We start from the raw sequence: 15358 nt of genomic DNA, 5'->3' as shown, positions 1-15358 counted from the left end.
TGGTGAATGTATGATGATGAGTAAGAATTGACATTGTGATTGAAAATTAATTGTGTGGTGCTTAATGTGACCAGTTTTATATTTTGGAATTTGTTTTGAGCTTAGAGATTTTCTTTGGAAGAGGTAAATAATTAGTTAAAGTAAAATCAAGAATAGTATTTTCATAAGGGTTTGATAAAAATATAGTTTCCTTGAGTATGTTAATTATTTGCATTCTATTTCATTACTTTTACGGCATTCCCATTCCCTACTGAGAACGTGTGGTTTGTTCTCACCCCAAAAATCCTCCACTTTTTCAGTGACACAGGTTTGAAGACTCAGTTTGAAGTTGTGGGCGATTATAGAATTTATTTATGAGTTAAGTGTGAGTTAATTTGCTTTCATAGAGTTCCCTCGCTCTTATTGCTTAACATTTTTATTTTATACAAAGGGATATGATTTGTATCTAAGTTTTATTTGAAATCTTTTGTATGAAAGATATTATTATTAATAATTATGTGATTATTATTACCTGGTGATCTTTGATATATGACTTTTATGAAATGAAAACAAAATTTTCTGGAATATTCTATAAAATAGAAACGCGATATCGAACTAAAGGCTCAATATTAAATAGTTAATAAAAGAAATAGGTTAGTAACTCCTTACTTTTGGTACGATCATGACGTATCGGAAGTTGGGTCGTTACACAGTCCATTTAGACTTGAGTTTGCCAGGGAAAACTTTGCGTCTGGAGTTATACAAGAGTACTTGCTGTCCTGGTTTGAACTCCTTCTTTGAGATCTTTTTGTCGTGCCATCTCTTAGCTTTTTCCTTGTATATCTTAGCATTTTCATAGGCTTTCAGTCTAAACTCATCCAACTCATTTAATTGCAATAACTTCTTCTCTCCTGCTGCTTGAGAATCAAAGTTGAGGAGTTTAGTGGCCCAGAAAGCTTTGTGTTCAAGCTCTACAGGAAGGTGGCAAGACTTGCCATACAACAACTGAAAAGGAGACTTTCCAATAGGAGTTTTGAAGGTTGTCCTGTATGCCTAGAGAGCATCTTCTAATTTTCTGGCCCAATCCTTTCTTGTGCTCCCCACTGTTTTCTCTAAAATCCTCTTCAACTCCCTATTTGCAAGCTCTTCTTGGCCATTGGTCTGTGGGTGGTATGGTGTAGCTACTTTATGCATCACCCCATATTTGTGGAGTAGTTTCTCCATCTGTTTGTTGCAAAAATGACTACCACCATCACCGACAAGACCCTTAGGCACTCCATATCTAGTGAAAATATGATTCTTAAGGAATTAAAGGACAATTTGTGCATCACATGTGGTTGTTGCTATGGCTTCCACCCACTTTGAGACATACTCTACTGCCACAAGTATGTATTTGAAAGAATATGAGGGTGGAAAAGGGCCCATGTAATGGAGATAGAAGAAATGGCTAGCCCTGAACAGAGGAAGGAACAAAAAGAGAAAGAATACCTCAAACCTTTTGTGCCACAAGCACCATTCCCACAGAGACTCAAGGGATGTGAGGAAGACATGTCATATTCAAGATTCCTAAACATTTTTGCAACTCTCAGTGTCAACATCCCCTTCATCAAAATTCTTCAACAGATGCCAACATACATCAGGTGCATGAAAGAACTGTTGACCAAGAAAGGAAACTTAAAAGGGGGACAAATAGTGACAATGAACAAGAAATGAAGTGCCCTCATCAAGAAAGACATTGATGAGCGGATAATTTATACGCTTTTTGGCATTGTTTTTAGTATGTTTTTAGTAGAATCTAGTTACTTTTAGGGATGTTTTCATTAGTTTTTATGTTAAATTCACATTTCTGGACTTTACTATGAGTTTGTGTGTTTTTCTGTGATTTCAGGTATTTTCTGGCTGAAATTGAGGGACTTGAGCAAAAATCAGATTCAGAGGTTGAAGAAGGACTGCTGATGCTGTTGGATTCTGACCTCCCTATACTCAAAGTGGATTTTCTGGAGCTACAGAACTCAAAATGGCGCGTTTCTAATTGCGTTGGAAAGTAAACATCCAGGGCTTTCCAGAAATATATAATAGTCCATACTTTAGCCGAGTTTAGATGACATAAAAGGTCGTTGAACGCCAGTTCTACGCTGCTGTCTGGAGTTAAACGCCAGAAACACGTCACAAGCCAGAGTTGAACGCTAGAAATACGTTACAAACTGGCGTTCAACTCCAAGATTGACCTCTACACGTGTAACATTCAAGCTCAGCCCAAGCACACACCAAGTGGGCCGCGGAAGTGGATTTATGCATCAATTACTTACTTCTGTAAACCCTAGTGACTAGTTTAGTATAAATAGGACTTTTTACTATTGTATTAGACATCTTTGATCAGTTTTATGCTATCTTAGACTTTCATGGGGGCTGGCCATTCGGCCATGTCTAGACCATTATCACTTATGTATTTTCATACGGTAGAGTTTCTGCACTCCATAGATTAAGGTGTGGAGCTCTGCTGTTCCTCAAAGATTAATGCAAAGTACTACTGTTTTTCTATTCAATTCAACTTATTCCGCTTCTAAGATATTCATTCGCACTTCAACCTGAATGTGATGAACGTGACAATCATCATCATTCCCCCACGAATGCGTGCCTGATAACCACTTCCGTTCCACCTTAGATTGAATGAGTATCTCTTGGATCTCTTAATCAGAATCTTCGTGGTATAAGCTAGATTGATGGCGACATTCATGAGAGTCCGAAAAGTCTAAACCTTGTGTGTGGTATTCCGAGTAGGACTCTGGGATTGAATGACTGTGACGAACTTCGAACTCGCGAGTGCTGGGCGTAGTGACAGACGCAAAAGGAGGGTGAATCCTATTTCAGCATGATCGAGAACCTCAGATGATTAGCCGTGCTGTGACAGAGCATTTGGACCATTTTCACAAGAGGATAGGATGCAGCCATTGGCAAGGGTGATGCCTCCAGACGATTAGCCATGCAGTGACAGCGCATCGGACCATTTTCCAGAGAGGATTAAAAGTAGCCATTGACAACGGTGATGTCCTTACATACAGCCAGCCATGGAAAGGAGTAAGACTGATTGGATGAAGACAGCGGGAAAGCAGAGATTTAGAGGAACGAAAGCATCTCTATACGCTTATCTGAAATTCTCACCAATGAATTACATAAGTGTTTCTATCCTTATTTTCTATCTATTTATTATTTATGTTCGAAAACTCCATAACTATTTTATATCCGCCTGACTGAAGATTTACAAGGTGACCATAGCTTGCTTCATACCAACAATCTCGGTGGGATCGACCCTTACTCACGTAAGGTTTATTACTTGGACGACCCAGTGCACTTGCTGGTTAGTTGTATCGAAGTTTTGAATGAAAAACGATTTATTAAGACGTGCGTACAGAGTTTCTGGCGCAGTTGCCTGAGATCACAATTTCGTGCACCAAGTTTTTGGTGCTGTTGCCGTGGATTGTTCGAGTTTGGACAACTGACGGTTCATCTTGTTGCTCAGATTAGGTAATTTTCTTTTTGTTTTCTTTTCAAAAATTTTTCAAAAACCTTTTAAAAATTTCTCATCTGTTTTCGAAAATAAATAAATAAATAAATCTTTTCAAAAATATATTTTTCTTCAGAATTTTTAAGAATGAATTCTAGAGTTTCATGAAGCTTCTTGAAGCCTGGCTGGCTGTAAAGCCATGTCTAATTCTTTTGGATAGGGGCTTCCAGCCATCAGTATAGAGGCAAGTTAATTTGATAAGTAATGAGCAGTATATTCTGATGTTACATGCTAAAGCTTGACTGGCTATTAAGTCATGTCTAACCCTCAGATTGGAGCTTTAGACTAACATGACAAGATTCCTGGAATTCATATTAAAAATTTTGGAATCCTTATTTTTCTTTTCCAATCAATTTTCGAAAAATACCAAAAAAATTAGAAAATCAAAAAAATCAAAAATATTTCATGTTTCTTGTTTGAGTCTTGAGTCAAGTTGAAAGTTTGGTGTCAATTGCATATTCATCTTGCATTTTTCGAAAAATTCATGCATTCATAGTGTTCTTCATGATCTTCAAGCTGTTCTTGGTAAATCTTCTTGTTTGATCTTGATGTTTTCTTGTTTTGTGTCTTTTCTTGTTTTTCATATGCATTTTTGCATTCATAGTGTTTGAACATGAAAGATTTCTAAGTTTGGTGTCTTGCATGTTTTCTTTGCATATAAAATTTTCAAAAATAAGTTCTTGATGTTTATCTTGACATTCATAGCATTCTTGCATGCATTCATTGTTTTGATCCAAAATCTTCATGTATTGCATCATTTTCATGTTTTTCTCTCTCATCATTAAAAAATTCAAAAATCAAAAAAATATCTTTCCCTTTTTCTCTCTTAAAATTTCGAAAATTAGATTTGACTTTTTCAAAACTTTTTAAAATTTAGTTGTTTCTTATGAGTCAAATCAAATTTTCAATTTAAAAATCTTATCTTTTTCAAAATCTTTTTCAAAAATCAAATCTTTTTCATTTTTCTTATTTATTTTCGAAAATTTTAAAAATATTTTTTTAAAAAATCTTTTTCTTATTTTTATCACATAATTTTCGAAAATAACATCATCAATTAATGTTTTGATTCAAAAATTTCAAGTTTGTTACTTAATTAGTAAGAAAGATTCAAACTTTAAGTTCTAGAATCATATTTTATGATTTCTTGTGAATCAAGTCATTTATTGTGATTTTAAAAATCAAATCTTTTTCAAAACTAATTTCAATCATATCTTTTCAAAAATATCTTTTCTAACTTCTTATCTTCTTATCTTTTCAAAAATTGATTTTCAAAATTTGTTTCAACTAACTAACTAACTTTTTGTTTGTTTCTTATCTTTTTCAAAACTACCTAACTAACTCTCTCTCTCTCTCTAATTTTCGAAAATATCTTCCCTCTTTTTCAAAATTTCTTTTTAATTAACTAATTATTTTAATTTTTTATTTTAATTTTCAAAAAATTACTAACCTTTTTCAAAAACTATTTTCGAAAATCACTAACTCTTTTTCAAAAATTATTTTCGAAAATTCTCTCTCTCTTATCTCCTTCTATTTATTTATTCATCTACTAACACTTCATCTCACCCAAATTCGAACCCCCTCTTCCATCTGTGTTCGAATTTTTTCTTCTTCTTTTCTTCTACTCACACAGGGATCTCTATATTGTGGTAAAAAGGACCCTATTATTATTATTTTTCTGTCCCTCTTTTTCATATGAGAAGGAGCAAGGACAAGAACATTCTTGTTGAAGCAGATCCAGAACCTGAAAGGACTCTAAAGAGGAAACTAACAGAAGCTAAATTACAACAATCCAGCAAGCATCTTTCAGAAATTTTCGAACAAGAAGAAGAGATGGCAGCCGAAAATAATAATAATGCAAGGAGGATGCTTGGTGACTTTACTGCACCTAATTCCAATTTACATGGAAGAAGCATCTCCATTCCTACCATTGGAGCAAACAATTTTGAGCTTAAACCTCAATTAGTTTCTCTGACGCAGCAGAACTGTAGAATGGACCGTCCTGGACATATTCTATGATGGTCTGTCTGAATTAGCTAAAATGTCATTGGATACCTCTGCAGGTGGATCCATTCACTTAAAGAAAACACCTGCAGAAGCTCAAGAACTCATTAACATGGTTGCTAATAACCAGTTCATGTACACTTATGAGAGGAATCCTGTGAGTAATGGGACGCCTATGAAGAAGGGAGTTCTTGAAATTGATACTCTGAATGCCATATTGACTCAGAATAAAATATTTACTCAGCAAGTCAATATGATTTCTCAGAGTCTGAATGGAATGCAAGCTGCATCCAACAGTACTCAAGAGGCATCTTCTGAAGAAGAAGCTTATGATCCTGAAAACCCTGCAATAGCAGAGGTGAATTACATGGGTGAACTTTATGGAAACACCTATAACCCCTTATGGAGAAATCACCCAACACTACAAGAAAAACACCCATTCAGGTACACTTAAAAAGTGTAGCCAAAAGTGAAAAAAAATGATGCCTTAGGCTACGGCTACACTTTTTGGGCTACGGCTACGCTTTTCGGGGTGATTCCTATTCAGCCGTTGCCTATTCTCAAAGGCTACGCTTTTCTGCACCAAGGGCTACGCTTTTGACGTTTGGGAATAGGCTACGCTTTTCAAGTGATGCTGTCCAGGACCAAAGGCTACGCTTTTCAGCTTTCATTTTTCCAGAATAGGCTACGCTTTTCAACGCTACTGCATCACCTGTAAAGCGTAGCCACATTGTATACCATGGCTACCGTTTATAAGTGTAGCCTTAGGTCCCTCTTTTTTTTTGTATACTATAGCTACTGTATATAAGGATCAAAGCTATATATTCTTTAGCCTGCTGCTGTATGTTTGAGAGTTTGTTTGTTGTGGCACTAAGCCAGATGATCTGAAAACAGAATTGATCATTTGTGATCAAGGAAACTCCTATTCTCATGGGAACAAAATGCAAAGCTAGGAAAGGAAAAAAGGTTGCCGATAAAAACTACTTCACTATCTTCATTCTAATTTTTCTGTTGATGAATTCAAAAAGAAAATTCATATAAACCTCTTTAATTTCTTCCTCGGTGATTCTTCCATCTGCATCTTTATCAACCCTGCATTATTCCAAATGAAGGTTAACATACTTAATGGTGGGAATTAAAGAAAATACCAACCAATTTATTTTTCTAGTTCTAAAATTAAGTAAAGAGGTAATGAATTAGTTACATGTCAAAGACGGTTCTGAGCCTGGAATCAAAACTCTGGTCAGAAATCTGGTCCCAAAAGTCCTTCAATTGAGCCTTGTTAATTGAATCCCCATGAATATCCCTCCTCCTAGCCACAAATCAAAAAGTACACCAGCATGCCTCAGATTCCTTGCTCATCCCCACATACAAACAACTCAACAAATTCGAACCATAGTTATCCAAACACTTCCTAAAAGAAAACTACTCAGAACAAGTCCTTATTTCACTCACTCACACACACATACACACAAACAATTTCACAAACACTTAGAAAGAAAAAACAAAAAAATAGTGCAAATTTGTTATGAACTCTTCAATTTCAATTATTACCTATACATTTTCCAAAGAGAGAACGATGAAGTCATCCATCAGTTGAAGTAGTAAGAACATCAAAGTGCTTCTCTACTTCATGTCACCCTGCACCGCAAAAAAATAAGCATGATTACAAGAAAGGCTTCAAGCTGGTATCCATTTACATAGAATCAGCTTCATAATCCATAATGCATTACAATTTCTAAGATTTACATCAAAATCAAAGTTCATATTCTTTCTGCAACAGCACCGCAAATAGAAGTCTTTTACAAAAAATAGCACAACTCGAATTTTATTATTTTTCTTGGAACAATTATATTAAATCAAACGTAGTAGAAACACACCAGACAAGAAGAAACACCGGGCCATTCAATGGCTTTGCAAGCATCAAAATACTCATTTCATTTGTGTCCCAATCCAAACCCAGTTTTACGACTCGCTGTGAAATACCAAGAAAATGCTCATTTTCATTTGTGTCTGAATCAAAACCTAATAATGTGAAATATTCTTAATAAAATGTCTAAAACTACTATTTTTCAGGTTATAATATTGAAATTGAAGGAAGTAAAATCTTATCACCGATAGTTGACCATCGCATCCCTTGAAGACCCACACTAGGAGGGCATGAACCCAATGAAAACTCCTGCAGCTCAACATATGTTTGTAAGGACCCTTCTACCCCTTTCATCTAGAATGCCGAACACTCCTCATCTATGTATATAAATGCTGGTTCACTCTAGTACTGATATAGATGTAGAAAATGGTAACAAAACATTAAAGACCAAATAGGTTCCTTGCAAATCTATTGAGCGAGAGAGAACCTAAATTTTTATAATTGGCATCGAGTTAATTGGCTTCTTATAGTGCATAATTTGCATCATATCATATTTTAATGTAATTACTTCACACAACAGTATATAAAATACAGTATGATGCATCTGAGAACAAATAAACAACTTACCTAGCCTTTGCCACATCTTCCTCAAAGCATCTCACACACTCTGCTGCTTTTTCCAAGGACTTCTTAGCCACTTCCTTTGATAATGAAAACAATATATATTACAAACCTTCAATACAGAAAACTCAGGAATAAAAACTTAAACTTAATTAAGTTTTAGTCGTTGAGATGATAAAAAAAATCATATAAAGTGGGACATTGATTTATATACTGTATACAAGGATAACTAGAGAAGCAGAAGGCTAAACTCTCCTTGCAGAACTAACAAAAGCTAATATCGTGAACTATAAATAGTTAAATGGGCTTGTTCACATTTCAACTTTCAAGCTCAAAGGGTTTATGCATGAGAGGACATCATATATGTTCTTAATGAACATTTGGGAGAGTGGGTTCAAAACAGAAATATGGAATTGAAACATTGTTTCCGAGAGTCAAAACATCTACTTTACCTGTGAACTATCAATTAAAGCAGCAAGGTCATTTCTACCAACATCTTTGACAACTGAAAGATATGCAAAGAGCATTCAATTAACAATACTTATAGTAGTTGCGTCTAAAAAGTAATGTAAAATGCTTATAGTTTTCTTAGGATACCATTCAATTAACTTTGGCTCTTATCCACACTACACTCTTACTTTCAAAATATTCACTTGACAATTGCAAGTTTTCTGTGTTACCATTTCATACAAAATTACCGCTTCACTTGAAGTGTTTTATTGACAACACCACCCATTATTAGAAAGGATATTTGAAAAAGAAAAAAAATTTAACATAGGGCCTTTTCTACACCACTTGACAACCTCAAAGTTGTGCATTTCAAATTCAAAAGTTTTGGGTGTAAAGTGCATGTGAGCTTAAAGTTCAGAGAGGTTAAATTACTTTTTTTACTAAAAATAAAGAAAATTTACTATTCTAGGAATACCCGAGAAATGGGTATATCAGTACAAATACAATATCGATATGACAACCATTTTACATTCTTTGTGCCAACATTCTCAAAGCAATATAAACACATGAAAGGAAGATTATACAGGACTTACTGCTAAGCTTGAACAAACATAGTCTGTAAGTGCAAAATCATAAAGCAAATGCAAAATAAAAAAGAAAACCCTTAACATAGTAAGAAGCAAAAATTACAAAAGATTGTAGAACTCCAAAAATCAGAACAACACCCTCAAAAAAACTGCAAAACCAGAAAATTCATACACACCAGAAAAAAGTGTGGCTGAATAGGTATTTTTCTTGTAGTGATTTAACATAAATTTTAGGGGCTAAATCATGATATGACAAAGTTAACAGCTTCCCAATACTAACACAAAACAATTGATTATAAATTCAAAGCCACTAAACTTGTCCTATTACCTTGTTCCCATGACTTTCAGCAGTATCACTTTCATCACTCCCTCAAAAACCAATTTGAAGCACCAAAGCAATTCCCAATTTTCTGGCTTCTATCTGCATAAGATTGAATAAGTTAACAGCACTTGACTAGGCTCAAACTCAGATAACTATTAGTGTATTGAGATCTGCTTACCTCCTATTCCTCATACAACTTCTAATTCACACTCTATTATTACAAGATCAGAATCAGGAAACCAAAAACCAAGAACCTTTACTGTTTCTATTACCTGGGAGAGGTACTTTTCAACTAAGGTAATTAGCCATAGTTTAAAGAAATTTAACATTCAGTTATAATTTACAAGAAGCCTTAGACCAAGAAGCCCATGCTATGCTTTCAATTAGTGAACTGTGGAGTGATGAGCGGATAATTTATACGCTTTTTGACGTTATTTTTAGTATGTTTTTAGTAGGATCTAGTTACTTTTAGGGATGTTTTCATTAGTTTTTATGTTAAATTCACATTTCTGGACTTTACTATGAGGTTGTGTGTTTTTCTGTGATTTCAGGTATTTTCTGGCTGAAATTGAGGGACTTGAGCAAAAATCAGATTCAGAGGTTGAAGAAGGACTGCTGATGCTGTTGGATTCTGACCTCCCTGCACTAAAAGTGGATTTTCCGGAGCTACAGAACTCGAAATGGCGCGCTTCCAATTGCGTTGGAAAGTAGACATCCAGGGCTTTCCAAAAATATATAATAGTCCATACTTTGGCTAAGAATAGATGACGTAAACTGGCGTTCAACGCCAGCTCTCTGCCCAAATCTGGCGTCCAGCGCCAGAAAAGGATCCAAAACCAGAGTTGAACACCCAAACTGGCACAAAATTAGAAATTTGGAAGCACAAGTGGGCCAGCTGAGTAAAAGGATCACTGAAATCCCTCCTAGTACTCTCCCAAGCAATACAGAAGAGAATCCAACAGAAGAGTGCAAGGCCATTGACATAACACCATGGCCAAACCTGTAAGGGAAGGAGAGGACGTGAATCCGAAGAAGGAAGACCTCCTGGGACGTCCAGTGATCAACAAGGAGCTTCCCTCTGAGGAACCAAAGGACTCTGAGGCTCATCTAGAGACCATAGAGATTCCATTGAACCTCCTTAGTTTGGTGTTGTGATGAGCGGATAATTTATACGTTTTTTGACGTTATTTTTAGTATGTTTTTAGTAGGATCTAGTTACTTTAGGGATGTTTTCATTAGTTTTTATGTTAAATTCACATTTCTGGACTTTACTATGAGTTTGTGTGTTTTTCTGTGATTTCAGGTATTTTCTGGCTGAAATTGAGGGACTTGAGCAAAAATCAGATTCAGAGGTTGAACAAGGACTGCTGATGCTGTTGGATTCTGACCTCCCTGCACTCAAAGTGGATTTTCTGGAGCTACAGAACTCGAAATGGTGCGTTTCCAATTGCGTTGGAAAGTAGACATCCAGGAATTTCCAACAATATATAATAGTCCATACTTTAAGCAAGAATAGACGACGTAAACTGGCGTTCAACGCCAGCTCTCTGCCCAAATCTGGCGTCCAACGCCAGAAAAGGAGCCAAAACCAGAGTTGAACGCCCAAACTGGCACAAAAACTGGCGTTCAACTCCAAGAAGGACCTCTACACGTGCAACACTCAAGCTCGGCCCAAACACACACCAAGTGGGCCCCGGAAGTGGATTTATGCATCAATTACTTACTCATGTAAACCCTAGTAGCTAGTTTATTATAAATAGGACATTTCACTAGTCTTTTTGACTATCTTTGATCAGTTGTATGCTATCTTAGATCACGTTTGAGGGCTGGCCTCTCGGCCATCCCTGGACCTTTCACTTATGTATTTTCAACGGTAGAGTTTCTACACTCCATAGATTAAGGTGTGGAGCTCTGCTGTTCCTCAAAGATTAATGCAAAGTACTACTGTTTTCTATTCAATTCATCTTATTTCGCTTCTAAGATATCCATTCGCACCCAAGAACGTGATGAAGGTGATGATTATGTGTGACGCTCATCACCATTCTCCTCTATGAACACGTGCCTGACAAACACTTCCGTTCTACATGAAATAAGCTAGAATGAATATCTCTTAGATCTCCTAACCAGAATCTTCGTGGTGTAAGCTAGAATGATGGCGGCATTCAAGAGAATTCGGAAGGTCTAAACCTTGTCTGTGGTATTCCGAGTAGGATTCAATGAATGAATGACTGTGACGAACTCCAAACTCGCGATTGCAGGGCGTTAGTGACAGACGCAAAAGGATAGTAAATCATATTCCAGCATGATCAAGAACCGACAGATGAATAGCCGTGCCGTGACAGGGTGCGTGAGCATATTATTCACTGAGAGGATAGGATGTAGCCACTGACAACAGTGATGCCCTTGCATAAAGTCAGCCATAGAAATGAGTAAGACTGATTGGATGAACTTGGTTGAGTGGCGACAGTGAGCGCAGATACGACGATGGTGACCAGTGACGGTGAGAGCAAAAACCACGAAGGTAGATGAACGGTCTGGGCGGCGCGCTACGATCAGTGCAAGAGGGCGACTTAGCTTGGAGCGACAGTCAGTGGTTAGTGGTGAGTGGTGTGTGGCGGTGAGTGGTGAGTGGGGGTCAGTGGTGACTGGGGTTTCCGATTTGCGATGCAGGAGGGTTTTCTGAGGGTGATGACGAGCTGAGGGTGATGACGATGAGGTTTTCTTCTAAACACGGGTGAAATGGTTCTTTGTGAGCTGATGAGTGTATGTGAGCTGAGTGTTTGACGATGAGGGTTTTTCTTTGTGAAAGGTGAAATGGTTTTCTTCTCTTGGAGGGAAAATTTTCACTAAGTGTGAGCTGGATAAAAGATAAAAAATTAAAAGGGAAAAAATTTACAAGTGTTAAGAGGGAAAAAATTTACAAGTGTTAAAAGTTTTTAGTTCTAGATACATTAGGCATCACTTTTAAAATGCATCCAAAACTTAATAAATAGGCTACCATCTAAAAGCGTTCCCTTTGATACGAAAAGTGAATCTATAGGTATCAATCTACGGCTACGTTTTATAAGTAATTTCTATAATACCTAAGGCTACACTTTTTAAATGATGCCATAATTGTGTATTCTTTTCTCTTATAAAAAGGCAACACGGAGAAAAGCGTAGCCTATTCATAGAATATGCTACGCTTTTCAAATGTAGTTTAAAAAAAGTGTGGCTGAATGGGTATTTTTCTTGTAGTGCAAATCTCTCATGGAAGGATCAACAAAAGCCTCAACAAGGCTTTAATAATGGTGGAAGAAACAGGTTTAATAGTAATAAACCTTTTCCGTCATCCACTCAGCAACAGACAGAGAATTCTGAGCAGAATCCATCTAGCTTAGCAAATTTAGTCTCTGATCTATCTAAGGCCACTGTAAGTTTCATGAATGAAACAAGGTCCTCCATTAGAAATTTGGAGGCACAAGTGGGCCAGCTGAGTAAAAGGATCACTGAAATCCCTCCTAGTACTCTCCCAAGCAATACAGAAGAAAATCCAAAAGGAGAGTGCAAGGCCATTGACATATCCTCCATTCTTCCTCATTTTCCCACAACACAACCCTTTCTTCTCTTCTTGGCCGAATACACCCCTCCCCCCTCTCCTCTATTTTTTTCTTCTTCTTCATCTATTCTTTCTTCTCTTGCTTGAGGGCGAGCAATATTTTAAGTTTGGTGTGGTAAAAGCATAAGCTTTTTGTTTTTCCATTACCATTGATGGCACCCAAGACCGGCGAATCCTCTAGAAAAGGGAAAGGGAAGACAAAAGCTTCCACCTCCGAGTCATGGGAGATGGAAAGATTCATCTCCAAAGTTCATCAAGACCACTTCTATGATGTTGTGGTCAAGAAGAAAGTGATCCCCGAGGTCCCTTTCAAGCTCAAGAAGAATGAGTATCCGGAGATCCGACATGAAATCCAAAGAAGAGGTTGGGAAGTTCTAACAAACCCCATCCAACAAGTCGGCATCCTAATGGTTCAAGTGTTCTATGCCAATGCATGGATCACTAGGAACCATGATCAAAGTAAGAACCCAAACCCAAAGAATTATATTACAATGGTTCGGGGGAAATACTTAGATTTTAGTCCGGAAAATGTGAGGTTGGCGTTTAACTTGCCTATGATGCAAGGAAATGCACGCCCCTACACTAGAAGGGTCAACTTTAATCAATGGTTGGATCAAGTCCTCATGGACATATGTGTGGAAGGAGCTCAATGGAAGATTGACTCCAAAGGCAAGCCAGTTCAATTAAGAAGACTGGACCTCAAGCCTATGGCTAGAGGATGGTTAGAGTTCATACAACGGAACATCAAGAGCACTCCATCATCCTTCCTGAAATAAGAGAAGATCAAATAGCAATGAGGAAGGAGCAACAAAGACAAGGAAGAGACATAGAAGAGCTCAAGGACATCATTGGTTCCTCAAGAAGGAAACGCCACCATCACCAAAAACTTGGTGCACGAAATTGTGATCTCAGGCAACGGCGCCAGAAACTCTGTACGCGCGTCTTAATAAATCGTTTTTCATTCACAACTTCGATACAACTAACCAGCAAGTGCACTGGGTCGTCCAAGTAATAAACCTTACGTGAGTAAGGGTCGATCCCATAGAGATTGTTGGTATGAAGCAAGCTATGGTCACCTTGTAAATCTCAGTCAGGCGGATATAAAATAGTTATGGAGTTTTCGAACATAAATAATAAATAGATAGAAAACAAGGATAGAAACACTTATGTAATTCATTGGTGAGAATTTCAGATAAGCATATAGAGATGCTTTCGTTCCTCTGAATCTCTGCTTTCCCGCTGTCTTCATCAAATCAGTCTTACTCCTTTCCATGGCTGGCTGTATGTAAGGACATCACCGTTGTCAATGGCTACTTTTAATCCTATCTGGAAAATGGTCTGATGCGCTGTCACTGCATGGCTAATCGTCTGGAGGCATCACCCTTGCCAATGGCTGCATCCTATCCTCTTGTGAAAATGGTCCAAATGCTCTGTCACAGCACGGCTAATCATCTGAGGTTCTCGATCATGCTGAAATAGGATTCACCCTCCTTTTGCGTCTGTCACTACGCCCAGCACTCGCGAGTTCAAAGTTCGTCACAGTCATTCAATCCCAGAGTCCTACTCGAAATACCACAGACAAGGTTTAGACTTTCCGGACTCTCATGAATGCCGCCATTAATCTAGCTTATACCACGAAGATTCTGATTAAGAGATCCAAGACATACTCATTCAATCTAAGGTGGAACGGAAGTGGTTGTCAGGCACGCATTCGTGGGGGAATGATGATGATTGTCACGTTCATCACATTCAGGTTGAAGTGCAAATGAATATCTTAGAAGCGGAATAAGTTGAATTGAATAGAAAAACAGTAGTACTTTGCATTAATCTTTGAGGAACAGCAGAGCTCCACACCTTAATCTATGGAGTGCAGAAACTCTACCGTATGAAAATACATAAGTGATAATGGTCCAGGCATGGCCGAATGCCCAGCCCCCATGAAAGTCTAAGATAGAATAAAACTGATCAAAGATGTCTAATACAATAGTAAAAAGTCCTATTTATACTAAACTAGTTACTAGGGTTTACAGAAGTAAGTAATTGATGCATAAATCCACTTCCGGGGCCCACTTGGTGTGTGCTTGGGCTGAGCTTGAATGTTACACGTGTAGAGGCCAATCTTGGAGTTGAACGCCAGTTTGTAACGTATTTCTGGCGTTCAACTCTGGCTTGTGACGTGTTTCTGGCGTTTAACTCCAGATAGCAGCGTAGAACTGGCGTTCAACGCCCTTTTACGTCGTCTAAACGCGGCCAAAGTATGGACTATTATATATTGCTGGAAAGACCTGGATGTCTAATTTCCAACGCAATTGGAAGCGCGCCATTTTGAGTTCTGTAGCTCCAGAAAATCCACTTTGAGTGCAGG

At 37.4% G+C, this 15358-nt stretch overlaps 1 long non-coding RNA gene across 1 annotated transcript; it reads right to left on the bottom strand.

Annotated features, from left to right (window-relative positions):
* LOC110267598 lies at positions 6402 to 6982 on the bottom strand. Its single transcript, XR_002355394.1, has 3 exons — positions 6750 to 6982; positions 6589 to 6637; positions 6402 to 6429 (listed from the first exon to the last, which is right to left on the bottom strand). It is a non-coding gene; the product is annotated as an uncharacterized LOC110267598 (long non-coding RNA).

The sequence above is a fragment of the Arachis ipaensis genome, chromosome B10, assembly GCF_000816755.2.
Source record: "Arachis ipaensis cultivar K30076 chromosome B10, Araip1.1, whole genome shotgun sequence".
NCBI lineage: Eukaryota > Viridiplantae > Streptophyta > Magnoliopsida > Fabales > Fabaceae > Arachis > Arachis ipaensis.
The sequence above is the reverse complement of the archived record's forward strand: the minus strand, read 5'-3'. Positions and strand labels throughout refer to the sequence as shown.